This window comes from Pristiophorus japonicus, chromosome 28 (assembly GCF_044704955.1).
Source record: "Pristiophorus japonicus isolate sPriJap1 chromosome 28, sPriJap1.hap1, whole genome shotgun sequence".
Taxonomy (NCBI): domain Eukaryota; kingdom Metazoa; phylum Chordata; class Chondrichthyes; family Pristiophoridae; genus Pristiophorus; species Pristiophorus japonicus.
The window spans coordinates 14,152,528-14,168,959 of NC_092004.1; positions in this window are offsets into that span (position 1 = coordinate 14,152,528).

Genomic DNA, 16,432 nt, shown 5'->3' on the forward strand with positions numbered 1-16,432 from the left:
GGCCCAGTGAGATCAGACAGTGTGTAACACGGGGGTGGGCCCAGTGAGATCAGACAGTGTGTAATGCGGGGGCGGGAGCAGTGAGATCAGACAGTGTGAAACCCGGGGGTGGGCCCAGTGAGATCAGACAGTGTGTAACTCGTGGGTGGGCCCAGTGAAATCAGACAGTGTGTAACCCAGGGGTGGGCCAAGTGAGATCAGACAGTGTGTAACCCGGGGGCCCAGTGAGGTCAGACAGTGTGTAACCCGGGGGTGGGCCCAGTTAGATCAGACAGTGTGTAACCCGGGTGTGGGCCCAGTGAGATCAGACAGTCTGTAACCCACTGGTGGGCCCAGTGAGATCAGAGAGAGTGTAACCCGGGGTTGGGCCCAGTGAGATCAGACAGTGTGTAACCCGGGGGTGGGCCCAGTGAGATCAGACAGTGTCTAACCTCGGGGTGGGACCAGTGAGATCAGACAGTGTGTAACCCGGGGATGGGCCCAGTGAGATCAGACAGTGTGTAACCCGGGGGTGGGCCCAGTGAGATCAGACAGTGAGTAACCCGGGGGCCCAGTGAGATCAGACAGTGTGTAACCCAGGGGCGGGGCCACTGAGATCATGCAGTGTGTAACCCGGGGGCCCAGTGAAATCAGACAGTGTGTAACCCGGGGGTGGGGTCAGTGAGATCAGACAGTGTGTAACCCGGGGGCCCAGTGAGATCAGACAGTGTGTAACTCGTGGGTGGGCCCAGTGAAATCAGACAGTGTGTAACCCAGGGGTGGGCCAAGTGAGATCAGACAGTGTGTAACCCGGGGGCCCAGTGAGATCAGACAGTGTGTAACCCGGGGGTGGGCCCAGTTAGATCAGACAGTGTGTAACCAGGGTGTGGGCCCAGTGAGATCAGACAGTCTGTAACCCACTGGTAGGCCCAGTGAGATCAGACAGAGTGTAACCCGGGGTTGGGCCCAGTGAGATCAGACAGTGTGTAACCCGGGGGTGGGCCCAGTGAGATCAGACAGTGTGTAACCTGGGGGTGGGACCAGTGAGATCAGACAGTGTGTAACCCGGGGGCCCAGAGAGATCAGATAGTGTTTAACCCGGGGGTGAGCCCAGTGAGATCAGACAGTGTGTAACCCGGGGGTGGGCCGAGTGAGATTAGAAAGTGTGTAACCCGAATGTCCAGTGAGATCAGACAGTGTGTAACCCGGGGATGGGCCCAGTGAGATCAGACAGTGTGTAACCCGGGTGTGGGCCCTGTGAGATCAGGCAGTGTGTAACCCGGGGGCCCAGTGAGATCAGACAGTGTGTAACCCGGGGGTGGGCCCAGTGAGTTCAGACCTTGTCTAACCCGGGGGCGGGCCCAGTGAGATCAGACAGTGTGCAACCCGGATGTCCAGTGAGATCAGACAGTGTGTAACCCGGGGATGGGCCCAGTGAAATCAGACAGTGTGTAACCCGGGGGTGGGCCCCGTGAGATCAGACAGTGTGTAACCCAGGGGTGGGGCCAGTGAGATCAGACAGTGTGTAACCCGGGGGCCCAGTGAGATCAGACAGAGTGTAACCCGGGGGTGGGCCCAGTGGGATCAGATAGTGTGTAACCCGGGGGTGGGCCCAGTGAGATCAGACAGTGTGTAACCTGGGGGTGGGACCAGTGAGATCAGACAGTGTGTAACCCGGGGGCCCAGAGAGAACAGATAGTGTTTAACCTGGGGGTGGGCCCAGTGAGATCAGACAGTGTGTAACCCGGGGGTGGGCCGAGTGAGATTAGAAAGTGTGTAACCCGAATGTCCAGTGAGATCAGACAGTGTGTAACCCGGGGATGGGCCCAGTGAGATCAGACAGTGTGTAACCCAGGGGCGGGGCCACTGAGATCATACAGTGTAAACCCATGGGCCGAGTGAGATCAGACAGTGTGTAACACGGGGGTGGGGCCAGTGCGATCAGACAGTGTGTAACCCGGGGACCCAGTGAGATCAGACAGTGTGTTACCCGGGGGCCCAGTGAGATCAGACAGTGTGTAACACGGGGGTGGGCCCAGTGAGATCAGACTGTGTGTAATGCGGGGGCGGGAGCAGTGAGATCAGACAGTTTGAAACCCGGGGGTGGGCCCAGTGAGATCAGACAGTGTGTAACTCGTGGGTGGGCCCAGTGAAATCAGACAGTGTGTAACCCAGGGGTGGGCCAAGTGAGATCAGACAGTGTGTAACCCGGGGGCCCAGTGAGATCAGACAGTGTGTAACCCGGGGGTGGGCCCAGTTAGATCAGACAGTGTGTAACCCGGGTGTGGGCCCAGTGAGATCAGACAGTCTGTAACCCACTGGTAGGCCCAGTGAGATCAGAGAGAGTGTAACCCGGGGTTGGGCCCAGTGAGATCAGACAGTGTGTAACCCGGGGGTGGGCCCAGTGAGATCAGACAGTGTCTAACCTCGGGGTGAGACCAGTGAGATCAGACAGTGTGTAACCCGGGGATGGGCCCAGTGAGATCAGACAGTGTGTAACCCGGGGGTGGGCCCAGTGAGATCAGACAGTGAGTAACCCGGGGGCCCAGTGAGATCAGACAGTGTGTAACCCAGGGGCGGGGCCACTGAGATCATGCAGTGTGTAACCCGGGGGCCCAGTGAAATCAGACAGTGTGTAACCCGGGGGTGGGGTCAGTGAGATCAGACAGTGTGTAACCCGGAGGCCCAGTGAGATCAGACAGTGTGTAACTCGTGGGTGGGCCCAGTGAAATCAGACAGTGTGTAACCCAGGGGTAGGCCAAGTGAGATCAGACAGTGTGTAACCCGGGGGCCCAGTGAGATCAGACAGTGTGTAACCCGGGGGTGGGCCCAGTTAGATCAGACAGTGTGTAACCCGGGTGTGGGCCCAGTGAGATCAGACAGTCTGTAACCCACTGGTAGGCCCAGTGAGATCAGACAGAGTGTAACCCGGGGTTGGGCCCAGTGAGATCAGACAGTGTGTAACCCGGGGGTGGGCCCAGTGAGATCAGACCGTGTCTAACCTCGGGGTGGGACCAGTGAGACCAGACAGTGTGTAACCCGGGGATGGGCCCAGTGAGATCAGACAGTGTGTAACCCGGGGGTGGGCCCAGTGAGATCAGACAGTGAGTAACCCGGGGGCCCAGTGAGATCAGACAGTGTGTAACCCAGGGGCGGGGCCACTGAGATCATGCAGTGTGTAACCCGGGGGCCCAGTGAGATCAGACAGTGTGTAACCCGGGGGTGGGGTCAGTGAGATCAGACAGTGTGTAACCCGGGGACCCAGTGAGATCAGACAGTGCGTAACCCGGGGGCCCAGTGAGATCAGACAGTGTGTAACTCGGGGGTGGGCCCAGTGAGATCAGACAGTGTGTAACCCAGAGGCGGGCCAGTGAGATCGGACAGTGTGTAACTCGCGGGCGGGAGCAGTGAGATCAGACACTGTGTAACTAGGGGGTGGGCCTAGTGAGATCAGACAGTGTGTAACTCGTGGGTGGGCCCAGTGAGATCAGACAGTGTGTAACCCAGGGGTGGGCCAAGTGAGATCAGACAGTGTGTAACCCGGGGGCCCAGGGAGATCAGACAGTGTGTAACCCGGGGGTGGGTCCAGTGAGATCAGACAGTGTGTAACCCGGGGGTGGGCCCTGTGAGGTCAGACAGTCTGTAACCCAGTGGTGGGCCCAGTGAGATCAGACAGAGTGTAACCCGGGGGTGGGCCCAGTGAGATCAGACAGTGTGTAACCCGGGGGTGGGCCCAGTGAGATCAGACAGTGTGTAACCCGGGGGTGGGCCCAGTGAGATCAGATAGTGTGTATCCCGGGAGTGGGCCCAGTGAGATCAGACACTGTGTAACCTCGGGGTGGGACCAGTGAGATCAGACAGTGTGTAACCCGGGGGCCCAGGGAGATCAGAGAGTGTGGAACCCGGCGGTGGGCCCAGTGAGATCAGACAGTGTGTAAAACGGGGGTGGGCCCAGTGAGATCAGACAGTGTGTAACCCGGGGTTGGGCCCAGTGACATCAGACATTCTGTAACCCGGGGGTGGGCCCAGTGAGATCAGACAGTGTGTAACCCCTGTGTGGGCCCAGTGAGATCAGACAGTGTGTAACCCAGGAGTGGGCCCAGTGAGATCAGACAGTGTGTAACCCGGGGGCCCAGTGAGATCAGACAGTGTGTAACCCGGGGGTGGGCCCAGTGAGATCAGACAGTGTGTCACCCGGGGGTGGGCCCAGTGAGATCAGAAAGTCTGTAACCCGGTGGTGGGCCCAGTGAGATCAGAAAGAGTGTAACCCGGGGCTTGGCCCAGTGGGATCAGACAGAATATAACCCGGGGGTGTGCCCAGTGAGATCAGAGAGTGTGTAACCTGGCGTGGGACCAGTGAGATCAGACAGTGTTAACCCGGGGGCCCAGTGAGATCAGAGAGTGTGTAATTCAGGGAGGATGGGACCAGTGAGATCAGACAGTGTGTAAACCGGGGGTGGGCCCAGTGAGTTCAGACCGTGTGTAACCCGGGGGTGGGCCCAGTGAGATCAGACAGTGTTTAACCCGGGGGCCCAATGAGATCAGACAGTGTTTAACCCGGGGGTGGGCCCAGTGAGATCAGACAGTGTGTAACCCGGGGGTGGGCCGAGTGAGATTAGAAAGTGTGTAACCCGAATGTCCAGTGAGATCAGACAGTGTGTAACCCGGGGATGGGCCCAGTGAGATCAGACAGTGTGTAACCCGGGTGTGGGCCCAGTGAGATCAGGCAGGGTGTAACCCGGGGGCCCAGTGAGATCAGACAGTGTGTAACCCAGGGGCGGGGCCACTGAGATCATACAGTGTAAACCCATGGGCCGAGTGAGATCAGACAGTGTGTAACACGGGGGTGGGGCCAGTGCGATCAGACAGTGTGTAACCCAGGGGCGGGGCCACTGAGATCATACAGTGTAAACCCATGGGCCGAGTGAGATCAGACAGTGTGTAACACGGGGGTGGGGCCAGTGCGATCAGACAGTGTGTAACCCGGGGACCCAGTGAGATCAGACATTGTGTAACACGGGGTGGGCCCAGTGAGATCAGACAGTGTGTAACGCGGGGGCGGGAGCAGTGAGATCAGACAGTGTGTAACTCGTGGGTGGGCCCAGTGAAATCAGAAAGTGTGTAACCCAGGGGTGGGCCAACTGAGATCAGACAGTGTTTAACCCGGGGGCCCAGTGAGATCAGACAGTGTGTAACCCGGGGGTGGGTCCAGTGAGATCAGACAGTGTGTAACCCGGCGGTGGGCCCAGTGAGGTCAGACAGTCTGTAACCCAGTGGTGGGCCCAGTGAGATCAGACAGAGTGTAACCCGGGGGTGGGCCCAGTGAGATCAGACAGTGTGTAACCCGGGGCTTGGCCCAGTGGGATCAGACAGAATATAACCCGGGGGTGTGCCCAGTGAGATCAGAGAGTGTGTAACCTGGGGTGGGACCAGTGAGATCAGACAGTGTGTAACCCGGGGGCCCAGTGAGATCAGAGAGTGTGTAACCCGCGGGTGGGCACAGTGAGTTCAGACAGTGTGTAAACCGGGGGCCCAGTGAGATCAGACAGTTTGTAACTCAGGGAGGATGGGACCAGTGAGATCAGACAGTGTGTAACCCGGGGGTGGGCCCAGTGAGTTCAGACCGTGTGTAACCCGGGGGTGGGCCCAGTGAGATCAGACAGTGTGTAACCCGGGGGCCCAGTGAGATCAGACAGTTTTTAACCCGGGGTGGGCCCAGTGAGATTAGACAGTGTGTAACCCGGGGGTGAGCCGAGTGAGATTAGAAAGTGTGTAACCCGAATGTCCAGTGAGATCAGACAGTGTGTAACCCGGGGATGGGCCCAGTGAGATCAGACAGTGTGTAACCCGGGTGTGGGCCTAGTGAGATCAGGCAGTGTGTAACCCGGGGGCCCAGTGAGATCAGACAGTGTGTAACCCGGGGGTGGGCCCAGTGAGCTCAGACAGTGTGTAAGCCGGGGGCCCAGTGAGATCAGACAGTGTGTAACCCGGGGGCGGGCCCAGTGAGATCAGACAGTGTGTAACCCGGGGGTGGGCCCAGTGAGATCAGACAGTATGTAACCCGGGGGTGGGCCCAGTGAGATGAGACAGTGTGTAACCCAGGGGTGGGCCCAGTGAGATCAGACAGTGTGTAACCCGGGGGCCCAGTGAGATCAGACAGTGTGTAACCCGGGGGCCCAGTGAGATCAGACAGTGTGTAACCCGGGGGCGGGCCCAGTGAGATCAGACAGTGTGTAACCCGGATGTCCAGTGAGATCAGACAGTGTGTAACCCGGGGATGGGCCCAGTGAAATCAGACAGTGTGTAACCCGGGGGTGGGCCCAGTGAGATCAGACAGTGTGTAACCCAGGGGTGGGGCCAGTGAGATCAGACAGTGTGTAACCCGGGTGTGGGCCCAGTGAGATCAGGCAGTGTGTAACCCGGGGGCCCAGTGAGATCAGACAGTGTGTAACCCGGGGGTGGGCCCAGTGAGTTCAGACCTTGTGTAACCCGGGGGCGGGCCCAGTGAGATCAGACAGTGTGTAACCCGGATGTCCAGTGAGATCAGACAGTGTGTAACCCGGGGATGGGCCCAGTGAAATCAGACAGTGTGTAACCCGGGGGTGGGCCCCGTGAGATCAGACAGTGTGTAACCCAGGGGTGGGGCCAGTGAGATCAGACAGTGTGTAACCCGGGGGCCCAGTGAGATCAGACAGAGTGTAACCCGGGGGTGGGCCCAGTGGGATCAGATAGTGTGTAACCCGGGGGTGGGCCCAGTGAGATCAGACAGTGTGTAACCTGGGGGTGGGACCAGTGAGATCAGACAGTGTGTAACCCGGGGGCCCAGAGAGAACAGATAGTGTTTAACCTGGGGGTGGGCCCAGTGAGATCAGACAGTGTGTAACCCGGGGGTGAGCCGAGAACGATTAGAAAGTGTGTAACCCGAATGTCCAGTGAGATCAGACAGTGTGTAACCCGGGGATGGGCCCAGTGAGATCAGACAGTGTATAACCCGGGTGTGGGCCCAGTGAGATCAGACAGTGTGTAACCCAGGGGCGGGGCCACTGAGATCATACAGTGTAAACCCATGGGCCGAGTGAGATCAGACAGTGTGTAACACGGGGGTGGGGCCAGTGCGATCAGACAGTGTGTAACCCGGGGACCCAGTGAGATCAGACAGTGTGTTACCCGGGGACCAGTGAGATCAGACAGTGTGTAACACGGGGGTGGGCCCAGTGAGATCAGACAGTGTGTAATGCGGGGGCGGGAGCAGTGAGATCAGACAGTGTGAAACCCGGGGGTGGGCCCAGTGAGATCAGACAGTGTGTAACTCGTGGGTGGGCCCAGTGAAATCAGACAGTGTGTAACCCAGGGGTGGGCCAAGTGAGATCAGACAGTGTGTAACCCGGGGGCCCAGTGAGATCAGACAGTGTGTAACCCGGGGGTGGGCCAAGTTAGATCAGACAGTGTGTAACCCGGGTGTGGGCCCAGTGAGATCAGACAGTCTGTAACCCACTGGTAGGCCCAGTGAGATCAGAGAGAGTGTAACCCGGGGTTGGGCCCAGTGAGATCAGACAGTGTGTAACCCGGGGGTGGGCCCAGTGAGATCAGACAGTGTCTAACCTCGGGGTGGGACCAGTGAGATCAGACAGTGTGTAACCCGGGGATGGGCCCAGTGAGATCAGACAGTGTGTAATCCGGGGGTGGGCCCAGTGAGATCAGACAGTGAGTAACCCGGGGGCCCAGTGAGATCAGACAGTGTGTAACCCAGGGGCGGGGCCACTGAGATCATGCAGTGTGTAACCCGGGGGCCCAGTGAAATCAGACAGTGTGTAACCCGGGGGTGGGGTCAGTGAGATCAGACAGTGTGTAACCCGGGGGCCCAGTGAGATCAGACAGTGTGTAACTCGTGGGTGGGCCCAGTGAAATCAGACAGTGTGTAACCCAGGGGTGGGCCAAGTGAGATCAGACAGTGTGTAACCCGGGGGCCCAGTGAGATCAGACAGTGTGTAACCCGGGGGTGGGCCCAGTTAGATCAGACAGTGTGTAACCCGGGTGTGGGCCCAGTGAGATCAGACAGTCTGTAACCCACTGGTAGGCCCAGTGAGATCAGACAGAGTGTAACCCGGGGTTGGGCCCAGTGAGATCAGACAGTGTGTAACCCGGGGGTGGGCCCAGTGAGATCAGACCGTGTCTAACCTCGGGGTGGGACCAGTGAGACCAGACAGTGTGTAACCCGGGGATGGGCCCAGTGAGATCAGACAGTGTGTAACCCGGGGGTGGGCCCAGTGAGATCAGACAGTGAGTAACCCGGGGGCCCAGTGAGATCAGACAGTGTGTAACCCAGGGGCGGGGCCACTGAGATCATGCAGTGTGTAACCCGGGGGCCCAGTGAGATCAGACAGTGTGTAACCCGGGGGTGGGGTCAGTGAGATCAGACAGTGTGTAACCCGGGGACCCAGTGAGATCAGACAGCGCGTAACCCGGGGGCCCAGTGAGATCAGACAGTGTGTAACTCGGGGGTGGGCCCAGTGAGATCAGACAGTGTGTAACCCAGAGGCGGGCCAGTGAGATCGGACAGTGTGTAACTCGCGGGCGGGAGCAGTGAGATCAGACACTGTGTAACTAGGGGGTGGGCCAAGTGAGATCAGACAGTGTGTAACCCGGGGGCCCAGTGAGAACAGACAGTGTGTAACACGGGGGTGGGTCCAGTGAGATCAGACAGTGTGTAACCCGGGGGTGGGCCCAGTGAGGTCAGACAGTCTGTAACCCAGTGGTGGGCCCAGTGAGATCAGACAGAGTGTAACCCGGGGGTGGGCCCAGTGAGATCAGACAGTGTGTAACCCGGGGGTGGGCCCAGTGAGATCAGACAGTGTGTAACCCGGGGGTGGGCCCAGTGAGATCAGATAGTGTGTATCCCGGGAGTGGGCCCAGTGAGATCAGACACTGTGTAACCTCGGGGTGGGACCAGTGAGATCAGACAGTGTGTAACCCGGGGGCTCAGGGAGATCAGAGAGTGTGGAACCCGGCGGTGGGCCCAGTGAGATCAGACAGTGTGTAAAACGGGGGTGGGCCCATTGAGATCAGACAGTGTGTAACCCGGGGTTGGGCCCAGTGACATCAGACAGTCTGTAACCCGGGGGTGGGCCCAGTGAGATCAGACAGTGTGTAACCCGTGTGTGGGCCCAGTGAGATCAGACAGTGTGTAACCCAGGAGTGGGCCCAGTGAGATCAGACAGTGTGTAACCCGGGGGCCCAGTGAGATCAGACAGTGTGTAACCCGGGGGTGGGCCCAGTGAGATCAGACAGTGTGTCACCCGGGGGTGGGCCCAGTGAGATCAAAAAGTCTGTAACCCGGTGGTGGGCCCAGTGAGATCAGAAAGAGTGTAACCCGGGGCTTGGCCCAGTGGGATCAGACAGAATATAACCCGGGGGTGTGCCCAGTGAGATCAGAGAGTGTGTAACCTGGGGTGGGACCAGTGAGATCAGACAGTGTGTAACCCGGGGGCCCAGTGAGATCAGAGAGTGTGTAACCCGCGGGTGGGCCCAGTGAGTTCAGACAGTGTATAAACCGGGGGCCCAGTGAGATCAGACAGTTTGTAACTCAGGGAGGATGGGACCAGTGAGATCAGACAGTGTGTAACCCGGGGGTGGGCCCAGTGAGTTCAGACCGTGTGTAACCCGGGGGTGGGCCCATTGAGATCCGACAGTGTTTAACCCGGGGGCCCAATGAGATCAGACAGTGTTTAACCCGGGGGTGGGCCCAGTGAGATCAGACAGTGTGTAACCCGGGGGTGGGCCGAGTGAGATTAGAAAGTGTGTAACCCGAATGTCCAGTGAGATCAGACAGTGTGTAACCCGGGGATGGGCCCAGTGAGATCAGACAGTGTGTAACCCGGGTGTGGGCCCAGTGAGATCAGGCAGTGTGTAACCCGGGGGCCCAGTGAGATCAGACAGTGTGTAACCCAGGGGCGGGGCCACTGAGATCATACAGTGTAAACCCATGGGCCGAGTGAGATCAGACAGTGTGTAACACGGGGTTGGGGCCAGTGCGATCAGACAGTGTGTAACCCAGGGGCGGGGCCACTGAGATCATACAGTGTAAACCCATGGGCCGAGTGAGATCAGACAGTGTGTTACAAGGGGGTGGGGCCAGTGCGATCAGACAGTGTGTAACCCGGGGACCCAGTGAGATCAGACATTGTGTAACACGGGGTGGGCCCAGTGAGATCAGACAGTGTGTAACGCGGGGGCGGGAGCAGTGAGATCAGACAGTGTGTAACTCGTGGGTGGGCCCAGTGAAATCAGACAGTGTGTAACCCAGGGGTTGGCCAAGTGAGATCAGACAGTGTGTAACCCGGGGGCCCACTGAGATCAGACAGTGTGTAACCCGGGGGTGGGCCCAGTTAGATCAGACAGTGTGTAACCCGGGTGTGGGCCCAGTGAGATCAGACAGTCTGTAACCCACTGTTAGGCCCAGTGAGATCAGACAGAGTGTAACCCGGGGGTGGGCCCAGTGAGATCAGACAGTGTGTAACCCGGGGGTGGGCCCAGTGAGATCAGACAGTGTCTAACCTCGGGGTGGGTCCAGTGAGATCAGACAGTGTGTAACCCGGGGATGGGCCCAGTGAGATCAGACAGTGTGTAACCCGGGGGTGGACCCAGTGAGATCAGACAGTGAGTAACCCGGGGGCCCAGTGAGATCAGACAGTGTGTAACCCAGGGGCGAGGCCACTGAGATCATGCAGTGTGTAACCCGGGGGCCCAGTGAGATCAGACAGTGTGTAACCCGGGGGTGGGGTCAGTGAGATCAGACAGTGTGTAACCCGGGGACCCAGTGAGATCAGACAGTGTGTAACCCGGGGGCCCAGTGAGATCAGACAGTGTGTAACTCGGGGGTGGGCCCAGTGAGATCAGACAGTGTGTAACCCAGGGGCGGGCCAGTGAGATCGGACAGTGTGTAACTCGCGGGCGGGAGCAGTGAGATCAGACAGTGTGTAACCCGGGGGTGGGCCCAGTGAGATCAGACAGTGTGTAACTCGTGGGTGGGCCCAGTGAGATCAGACAGTGTGTAACCCAGGGGTGGGCCAACTGAGATCAGACAGTGTTTAACCCGGGGGCCCAGTGAGATCAGACAGTGTGTAACCCGGGGGTGGGCCCGGTGAGATCAGACAGAGTGTAACCCGGGGGTGGGCCCAGTGAGATCAGACAGTGTGTAACCCGGGGCTTGGCCCAGTGGGATCAGACAGAATATAACCCGGGGGTGTGCCCAGTGAGATCAGAGAGTGTGTAACCTGGGGTGGGACCAGTGAGATCAGACAGTGTGTAACCCGGGGGCCCAGTGAGATCAGAGAGTGTGTAACCCGCGGGTGGGCACAGTGAGTTCAGACAGTGTGTAAACCGGGGGCCCAGTGAGATCAGACAGTTTGTAACTCAGCGAGGATGGGACCAGTGAGATCAGACAGTGTGTAACCCGGGGGTGGGCCCAGTGAGTTCAGACCGTGTGTATCCCGGGGGTGGGCCCAGTGAGATCAGACAGTGTGTAACCCGGGGGCCCAGTGAGATCAGACAGTGTTTAACCCGGGGTGGGCCCAGTGAGATCAGACAGTGTGTAACCCGGGGGTGGGCCGAGTGAGATTAGAAAGTGTGTAACCCGAATGTCCAGTGAGATCAGACAGTGTGTAACCCGGGGATGGGCCCAGTGAGATCAGACAGTGTGTAACCCGGGTGTGGGCCCAGTGAGATCAGGCAGTGTGTAACCCGGGGGCCCAGTGAGATCAGACAGTGTGTAACCCAGGGGCGGGGCCACTGAGATCATACAGTGTAAACCCATGGGCCGAGTGAGATCAGACAGTGTGTAACACGGGGGTGGGGCCAGTGCGATCACACAGTGTGTAACCCAGGGGCGGGCCACTGAGATCATACAGTGTAAACCCATGGGCCGAGTGAGATCAGACAGTGTGTAACCCGGGGGCCCAGTGAAATCAGAGAGTGTGTAACCCGGGGGTGGGCCCAGTGAGTTCAGACAGTGTGTAAACCGGGGGCCCAGTGAGATCAGACAGTTTGTAACTCAGGGAGGATGGGACCAGTGAGATCAGAAAGTGTGTAACCCGGGGGTGGGCCCAGTGAGTTCAGACCGTGTGTAACCCGGGGGTGGGCCCAGTGAGATCAGACAGTGTGTAACCCGGGTGCCCAGTGAGATCAGACAGTGTTTAACCCGGGGGTGGGCCCAGTGAGATCAGACAGTGTGTAACCCGGGGGTGGGCCGAGTGAGATTAGAAAGTGTGTAACCCGAATGTCCAGTGAGATCAGACAGTGTGTAACCCGGGGATGGGCCCAGTGAGATCAGAGAGTGTGTAACCCGGGTGTGCGCCCAGTGAGATCAGGCAGTGTGTAACCCGGGGGCCCAGTGAGATCAGACAGTGTGTAACCCGGGGGCGGGCCCAGTGAGATCAGACAGTGTGTAACCCGGGGGCGGGGCCACTGAGATCATACAGTGTAAACCCATGGGCCGTGTGAGATCAGACAGTGTGTAACACGGGGGTGGGGCCAGTGCGATCAGACAGTGTGTAACCCGGGGACCCAGTGAGATCAGACATTGTGTAACACGGGGTGGGCCCAGTGAGATCAGACAGTGTGTAACGCGGGGGCGGGAGCAGTGAGATCAGACAGTGTGTAACTCGTGGGTGGGCCCAGTGAAATCAGACAGTGTTTAACCCAGGGGTTGGCCAAGTGAGATCAGACAGTGTGTAACCCGGGGGCCCACTGAGATCAGACAGTGTGTAACCCGGGGGTGGGCCCAGTTAGATCAGACAGTGTGTAACCCGGGTGTGGGCCCAGTGAGATCAGACAGTCTGTAACCCACTGGTAGGCCCAGTGAGATCAGACAGAGTGTAACCCGGGGGTGGGCCCAGTGAGATCAGACAGTGTGTAACCCGGGGGTGGGCCCAGTGAGATCAGACAGTGTCTAACCTCGGGGTGGGACCAGTGAGATCAGACAGTGTGTAACCCGGGGATGGGCCCAGTGAGATCAGACAGTGTGTAACCCGGGGGTGGACCCAGTGAGATCAGACAGTGAGTAACCCGGGGGCCCAGTGAGATCAGACAGTGTGTAACCCAGGGGCGGGGCCACTGAGATCATGCAGTGTGTAACCCGGGGGCCCAGTGAGATCAGACAGTGTGTAACCCGGGGGTGGGGTCAGTGAGATCAGACAGTGTGTAACCCGGGGACCCAGTGAGATCAGACAGTGTGTAACCCGGGGGCCCAGTGAGATCAGACAGTGTGTAACTCGGGGGTGGGCCCAGTGAGATCAGACAGTGTGTAACCCAGGGGCGGGCCAGTGAGATCGGACAGTGTGTAACTCGCGGGCGGGAGCAGTGAGATCAGACAGTGTGTAACCCGGGGGTGGGCCCAGTGAGATCAGACAGTGTGTAACTCGTGGGTGGGCCCAGTGAGATCAGACAGTGTGTAACCCAGGGGTGGGCCAACTGAGATCAGACAGTGTTTAACCCGGGGGCCCAGTGAGATCAGACAGTGTGTAACCCGGGGGTGGGTCCAGTGAGATCAGACAGTGTGTAACCCGGCGGTGGGCCCAGTGAGGTCAGACAGTGTGTAACCCGGGGGCCCAGTGAGATCAGACAGTGTGTAACCCAGGGGCCCAGTGAGATCAGACAGTGTGTAACCCGGGGGCCCAGTGAGATCAGACAGTGTGTAACCCGGGGGCGGGCCCAGTGAGATCAGACAGTGTGTAACCCGGGAGTGGGCCCAGTGAGATCAGACAGTGTGTAACCCGGGGGCCCAGTGAGATCAGACAGTGTGTAACCCAGGGACGGGGCCACTGAGATCATACAGTGTGTAACCCGGGGGCCCAGTGAGATCAGACAGTGTGTAACCCGGGGGTGGGGCCAGTGAGATCAGACAGTGTGTAACCCGGGGACCCAGTGAGATGAGACAGTGTGTAACCCGGGGGCCCAGTGAGATCAGACAGTGTGTAACTCGGGGGTGGGCCCAGCGAGATCAGACAGTGTGTAACCCGGGGGCCCAGTGAGATCAGACAGTGTGTAACTCGGGGGTGGGCGCAGTGAGATCAGACAGTGTGTAACGCGGGGGCCAGTGAGATCAGACAGTGTGTAACCCAGTGGTGGGGCCAGTGAGATCAGACAGTGTGTAACCCGGGGGCCCTGTGAGATCAGACAGTGTGTAACCCGGGGGTGGGCCCAGTGAGATCAGAAAGTGTGTAACCCGGGGGTGGGCCCAGTGAGATCAGACAGTGAGTATCCCGGGGGCCCAGTGAGATCAGACAGTGTGTAACCCGGGGGTGGGCCCAGTGAGATCAGACAGTGTGTAACCCGGGGGTGGGCCCAGTATGATCAGACAGTGTGTAACCCGGGGGCCCAGTGAGATCAGACAGTGTGTAACCCGGGGGCGGGCCCAGTGAGATCAGACAGTGTGTAACCCGGGGGTGGGCCCAGTGAGATCAGACAGTGTGTAACCCGGGGGTGGGGCCAGTGAGATCAGACAGTGTGTAACCCAGGGGTGGGCCCAGTGAGATCAGACAGTGTGTAACCCGGGGGCCCAGTGAGATCAGACAGTGTGTAACCCGGGGGTGGGCCCAGTGAGATCAGACAGTGTGTAACCTGGGGGTGGGCCCAGTGAGATCAGACAGTGTGTAACCCGGGGTGGGCCCAGTGAGATCAAGCAGTGTGTAACCCGGGGGCCCAGTGAGATCAGACAGAGTGTAACCCGGGGTTGGGCCCAGTGGGATCAGATAGGGTGTAACCCTGGGGTGGGCCCAGTGAGATCAAGCAGTGTGTAACCCGGGGGCCCAGTGAGATCAGACAGAGTGTAACCCGGGGGTGGGACCAGTGAGATCAGATAGTGTGTAACTCGGGGGCCCAGAGAGATCAGACAGTGTGTAACCCGGGGGTGGGCCGAGTGAGATCAGAAAGAGTGTAACCCGGATGTCCAGTGAGATCAGACAGTGTATAACCCGGGGATGGGCCCGGTGAGATCAGACAGTGTGTAACCCGGGTGTGGGCCCAGTGAGATCAGACAGTGTGTAACACGGGGTGGGGCCAGTGAGATCAGACAGTGTGTAACCCGGGGGCGGGAGCAGTGAGATCAGACAGTGTGAAACCCGGGGGTGGGCCCAGTGAGATCAGACAGTGTGTAACTCGTGGGTGGGCCCAGTGAAATCAGACAGTGTGTAACGCAGGTGTGGGCCAAGTGAGATCAGACAGTGTGTAACCCGGGGGCCCAGTGAGATCAGACAGTGTGTAACCCGGGGGTGGGCCCAGTGAGATCATACAGTGTGTAACCCGGTGGTGGGCCCAGTGAGATCAGACAGTGTCTAACCTCGGGGTGGGACCAGTGAGATCAGACAGTGTGTAACCCGGGGATGGGCCCAGTGAGATCAGACAGTGTGTAACCCGGGGGTGGGGTCAGTGAGATCAGACAGTGTGTAACCCGGGGACCCAGTGAGATCAGACAGTGTGTAACCCGGGGGCCCAGTGAGATCAGACAGTGTGTAACTCGGGGGTGGGCCCAGTGAGATCAGACAGTGTGTAACCCAGGGGCGGGCCAGTGAGATCAGACAGTGTGTAACCCGGGGGCCCAGTGAGATCAGACAGTGTGTAACCCGAGGGTGGGTCCAGTGAGATCAGACAGTGTGTAACCTGGGGGTGGGCACAGTGAGATCGGACAGTGTGTAACTCGTGGGTGGGCCCAGTGAGATCAGACAGTGTGTAACCCAGGGGTGGGCCAAGTGAGATCAGACAGTGTGTAACCCGGGGGCCCAGTGAGATCAGACAGTGTGTATCCCGGGGGTGGGTCCAGTGAGATCAGACAGTGTGTAACCTGGGGGTGGGCCCAGTGAGGTCAGACAGTCTGTAACCCAGTGGTGGGCCCAGTGAGATCAGACAGAGTGTAACCCGGGGGTGGGCCCAGTGAGATCAGACAGTGTGTAACCCGGGGGTGGGCCCAGTGAGATCAGACAGTGTGTAACCCGGGGGTGGGCCCAGTGAGATCAGATAGTGTGTATCCCGGGAGTGGGCCCAGTGAGATCAGACACTGAGTAACCTCGGGGTGGGACCAGTGAGAGCAGACAGTGTGTAACCCGGGGGCCCAGGGAGATCAGAGAGTGTGGAACCCGGCGGTGGGCCCAGTGAGATCAGACAGTGTGTAACCCGGGGGTGGGCCCAGTGAGATCAGACAGTGTGTAACATGGGGTTGGGCGCAGTGACATCAGACAGTCTGTAACCCGGGGGTGGGCCCAGTGAGATCAGACAGTGTGTAACCCGTGTGTGGGCCCAGTGAGATCAGACAGTGTGTAACCCAGGGGTGGGCCCAGTGAGATCAGACAGTGTGTAACCCGGGGCCCCAGTGAGTTCAGACAGTGTGTAACCCGGGGGTGGGCCCAGTGAGATCAGACAGTGTGTCACCCCGGGGTGGGCCCAGTGAGATCAGAAAGTCTGT